The sequence below is a fragment of the Sander lucioperca genome, chromosome 11, assembly GCF_008315115.2.
Source record: "Sander lucioperca isolate FBNREF2018 chromosome 11, SLUC_FBN_1.2, whole genome shotgun sequence".
Taxonomy (NCBI): Eukaryota; Metazoa; Chordata; class Actinopteri; order Perciformes; family Percidae; genus Sander; species Sander lucioperca.
Window position 1 is genome coordinate 24408888 of NC_050183.1, and position 5000 is coordinate 24413887.

Genomic DNA, 5000 nt, shown 5'->3' on the forward strand with positions numbered 1-5000 from the left:
GTGTGTGTGACTGACTGAAGTATCTCGCCACTTTAAGTTAAGACATGTTCCTAATATACAGGATTACCATGTTTTAGTGATAATAAAGTAATCCAACTTTATCTAAGACCTCTTCCTTCAGGTGCTTCCGTTTCTCTGTGAAAGGAGCAGATATCAGATACCGTTTGTTCTTGTTTCTCTTTTATTTTGGCGGTGTTTGACTTCCTGTCTCTGTTTCAGGTTGGACCTGTATGTGTGTAGAGGAGGAGGAGGAGGAGGAGGAGATGAAGATGAAGAGCAGATTGGGATCATTTGTAACTCGAAGGACTTAAAGGCAGTTTGGTTTTCTCCCGTCCCTGAAGAATTCCTGCACGACCGAACACGGAGCTTCGTCCAGGAGCCACGTCACCAAAAAAAACTACAAAACTACAAAACACCCACTTCCTGCAGCGCTGTGTGGCTTTTAGGAAGAACATTTTGACTTTAACACTTTGATATCAAACAGATTAATTCTAGTAATACGTAAATACATAAATAATGCTCTCATAGGAACGTGGATGTTAAACAGCAGCAAGCTTGACATTTCTTCTTAAAACGACAGTGTAACTTTAAGAGTGCGTGTGTGTGTGTGTGTGTGTCAGGGTTAGCGCGTGTGTGTGTGTGTGTGTGTGTGTCAGGGTTAGCGTGTGTGTGTGTGTGTGTCAGGGTTAGCGTGTGTGTGTGTGTGTGTCAGGGTTAGCGCGTGTGTGTGTGTGTGTCAGGGTTAGCGTGTGTGTGTGTGTGTGTGTGTGTGTGTGTGTGTGTGTGTGTGTGTGTGTGTGTGTGTGCCAGGGTTAGCGCGTGTGTGTGTGTGTGTCAGGGTTAGCGCGTGTGTGTGTCAGGGTTAGCGTGTGTGTGTGTGTGTGTGCCAGGGTTAGCGTGTGTGTGTGTGTGTGTGTGTGTGTCAGGGTTAGCGTGTGTGTGTGTGTCAGGGTTAGCGTGTGTGTGTGTGTCAGGGTTAGCGTGTGTGTGTGTGTGTCAGGGTTAGCGTGTGTGTGTGTGTGTGTTAGGGTTAGCGTGTGTGTGTGTGTGTGTGTGTGTGTGTGTCAGGGTTAGCGTGTGTGTCAGGGTTAGCGTGTGTGTGTGTGTGTCAGGGTTAGCGTGTGTGTGTGTGTGTGTCAGGGTTAGCGTGTGTGTGTGTGTGTCAGGGTTAGCGTGTGTGTGTGTGTGTCAGGGTTAGCGTGTGTGTGTGTGTGTGTGTGTCAGGGTTAGCGTGTGTGTGTGTGTGTGTGTGTGTCAGGGTTAGCGTGTGTGTGTGTGTGTGTGTGTGTGTCAGGGTTAGCGTGTGTGTGTGTGTGTGTGTGTCAGGGTTAGCGTGTGTGTGTGTGTGTGTGTGTGTCAGGGTTAGCGTGTGTGTGTGTGTGTGTGTGTCAGGGTTAGCGTGTGTGTGTGTGTGTGTGTGTCAGGGTTAGCGCGTGTGTGTGTGTGTGTCAGGGTTAGCGTGTGTGTGTGTGTGTGTCAGGGTTAGCGTGTGTGTGTGTGTGTGTGTCAGGGTTAGCGTGTGTGTGTGTGTGTGTGTCAGGGTTAGCGTGTGTGTGTGTCAGGGTTAGCGTGTGTGTGTGTGTGTGTGTCAGGGTTAGCGTGTGTGTGTGTGTGTGTCAGGGTTAGCGTGTGTGTGTGTGTGTGTGTGTGTCAGGGTTAGCGTGTGTGTGTCAGGGTTAGCGCGTGTGTGTGTGTGTGTGTGTGTCAGGGTTAGCGTGTGTGTGTGTGTGTGTCAGGGTTAGCGTGTGTGTGTGTGTGTGTGTGTGTCAGGGTTAGCGTGTGTGTGTGTGTATCAGGTTTTGTGTGTGTGTGTGTATATCAGGGTTAGTGTGTGGCAGGTTGAGGTGTGTGTTGGTTAATTCGGGGTGTGTGTCTCTCTTTGTGTGTGTATCAGGGTGTGTGTGTGTGTGTGTGTGTATGTATGTATGTATCGGGGTGTGTGTGAGAGAGTATCAGGGTTAGTGTGTGTGTGTGTGTGTGTGTGTGTGTGTGTGTGTGGCAGGTTGAGCTGTGAGGAGCTGTTCAAACACTCTGACTTAATTAAAAAGAGCATCTCAACATTTTCCACCCTCCTCCCGTCTGACGTGTGCTGATTCTCTCTCTTCTCCTCAGAAACATCAGTTCCTCCTCCCAGAGCCCAGAGGAACCAACGGGGTGTAATAATCAACCGGGGGGGTCAGCTTCTCCTCACAACCCGAACCTCCTATGGCGCCATTTTGATGCTACCAAGCCATCACCTCCCGTTAGCATCCCATTGACTGCCATTCATTTTGACGTCACTTAGACAGAGAATAACTTTACATCTGAAGAGTTTAAAGACTCTATTTGTCCATTGTTTATTTCTAAAGAAACACGACAATGTATAAAAGGCTCCATTACCTTGTAGCTCACGTTATGGCTCCGTAGCAGACGTTTTTATAAAAATAGGCTAACGATTGGGTCATAACCACGAGACTTACTGTCTCATAGTAGAGGAATTACCGTATAGTACAGGAGAAGCTCTCAGGCAGTTTGGACTTCCATTAGCTGTTTAAGTTTAATTACTAATGTTAACTATCATTTTAGTGATCAATAATTAGCCTGTGTCTATGTTATCTCCTTACATATACCTACGCTCTCCGTCTCTGCTAGATTGGGAATGATTGAGATTTCTCTTGGCACAGCTACCAGAAGACTTCCAACTTTCAGACAGGTTGCTCACGTCACATCTACGTCTTCAAGCTCAGTTGGAGGCTGCTCAGTAACGCTCAGCCATCACCGGGAAAGATCTTCTAATATCCTTCACTGGTCTCCGTCCAGAGACACGGGATCTGGTGGTCCACTATATATATGTCTATGTAACCAACCCCCCAGGACCACAGCCCTGTATCCACTTCTCTTAATACATCCCATGATGATAATCTATTCTGGGCTTTTTTTTTTTTTTGCTTTTTAGGATCTATTTGTTGTTTGTTTTTTTCCAGGTTTTTCGCGGACTATTTCTTTTTTTGGGAATTTTTGTTGTTTCTTTCGAAATTTTAGTCGTCTTTTTTTGAGGTTATTTTTAGGGTTTTTTTTCAACGTTTTTGGTGCATTAAAACTTTTACAATTCATGTCTTTGTTTCCAATCAATTTTTGGATCAATTAAATACCAATTTTACCAACCATTTTTCAAAGTTAAAGCTTAAAAAATAAGATTTTTTGCAGTAAATATAATTTTTTTTTGCCTCTGAATGTTATTCACATTAATCTGAACCCAGTTTTCACTCTGGACACAGACGACCAACAGCTACATGATAAATGTTTACTTCAGGCGTCAACAGCTAAAACCATGAAGTGTGTGTGTGTGTGTGTGTGTGTGTGTGCCCGCGCCTGTGTGTATGTGTTTCTGTGTGTGTGTGTGTGTGTGTGTGTGTTTCTGTGTGTGTGTGTGTGTGTTTCTGTGTGTGTGTGTGTGTGTAACTGGCTGACGAGGTCCCTGTATGTCAGTACTTGTATTGCACTGAATGATCCGATTACTTCCTGTAACGCTGTAGATTTGGGAATAAAACACGTTTTTTTTGGCATCTTTTTGGATGTATTAAGAGAACTGGATCCAGTGTTCGGCGGGAAGCCCCGTACGTTCCAATGAGAGTGCTCAAAAGCATAGACCGTATATAAGAATGGAGTAACAGATCCCGTGTCTCTGGACGGAGACCAGTGAAGGATATTAGAAGATCTTTCCCGGTGATGGCTGAGCGTTACTGAGCAGCCTCCAACTGAGCTTGAAGACGTAGATGTGACGTGAGCAACCTGTCTGAAAGTTGGAAGTCTTCTGGTAGCTGTGCCAAGAGAAATCTCAATCATTCCCAATCTAGCAGAGACGGAGAGCGTAGGTATATGTAAGGAGATAACATAGACACAGGCTAATTATTGATCACTAAAATGATAGTTAACATTAGTAATTAAACTTAAACAGCTAATGGAAGTCCAAACTGCCTGAGAGCTTCTCCTGTACTATACGGTAATTCCTCTACTATGAGACAGTAAGTCTCGTGGTTATGACCCAATCGTTAGCCTATTTTTATAAAAACGTCTGCTACGGAGCCATAACGTGAGCTACAAGGTAATGGAGCCTTTTATACATTGTCGTGTTTCTTTAGAAATAAACAATGGACAAATAGAGTCTTTAAACTCTTCAGATTTTAAGTTATTCTCTGTCAAAGTGACGTCAAAATGAATGGCAGTCAATGGGATGCTAACGGGAGGTGATGGCATGTTAGCATCAAAATGGCGCCATAGGAGGTTCGAGCTCTGAAGCCAAGCTCACCCCCTTGATTATTACAGCTAGCTACAGGACCTCGGGAGAACAGTCATGTGAGCGGGCGGGCGCAGTCCCGCGGCTCTGCTTGCGTCCACTATGCGCGTTCATCATGCCAAATTTAATAATTCTGGATTCGCTTCTAGTGAATGTTAAAAATGTTAAAAACGTAACGTTTTAAACAAGGACCCTTTCAGTGTTGGGGCTGGTAAGTTGATATACCCAGAAACAAATTATCCGCTGAAATATAGACGTTTCTTTCGCCATGCAAAGTCTATGTGAAAAGTCTTTCTGGGCCATGGGGTGCAGTACCACCGATATCCGCTAAGCCCATGGTGGCTTTTAGACTCGGCGCTCTTCCTGGGGGCATCTTTCTGGCTGCGTATAGAACACCCGTTCCTGAGTTACGTCACTGATATTTCAACCACTCAGCGCTCAGGGGCTGCGTGACGTATACGAGGAAGTATATTCCATACACCTGCTAGAGAGAGTGGAGGAGACTGATGCTCGGAGAGGTAAACACGGCGCGCTTACTCATGTTTTTGGGGGGTTTTAATTATTAATGTTGAGTTGAGGTTGCTGCTGTGACTAAAAGACACAGATGTGAGCAGCTGTTTCCATTTTATAACCGTAGTTTCCAGTTGTTAGCCTCTTTAGCAGCTATCGACAGCTAAAGCTAATGTTAGCGCCTCCGTCAAGCTAGCGTCTGTTAGCCAGAACA

At 45.2% G+C, this 5000-nt stretch overlaps 2 protein-coding genes across 4 annotated transcripts in view; both read left to right on the forward strand.

Moving 5' to 3' along the window:
• Positions 1-654, forward strand: part of sgta (small glutamine-rich tetratricopeptide repeat (TPR)-containing, alpha) — a 10214-nt gene extending 9560 nt beyond the window's left edge. For 2 of the 3 annotated variants that reach the window (XM_031322906.2, XM_036007070.1), the window contains exon 12: positions 220-654. The gene's annotated coding sequence lies outside the window, so the exon portion shown is untranslated. Of the gene's footprint in view, positions 1-73; positions 81-219 lie in introns of all 3 variants that reach the window. The other variant, XM_036007071.1, reaches the window with a different exon arrangement.
• Positions 655-4708: 4054 nt separating this feature from the next.
• The window catches only part of LOC116066750 (zinc transporter ZIP3), a 6651-nt gene continuing 6359 nt past the window's right edge, over positions 4709-5000 (forward strand). Inside the window, exon 1 of the mRNA XM_031322904.2 lies at positions 4709-4794. The gene's annotated coding sequence lies outside the window, so the exon portion shown is untranslated. The remainder of the gene's footprint in view (positions 4795-5000) is intronic.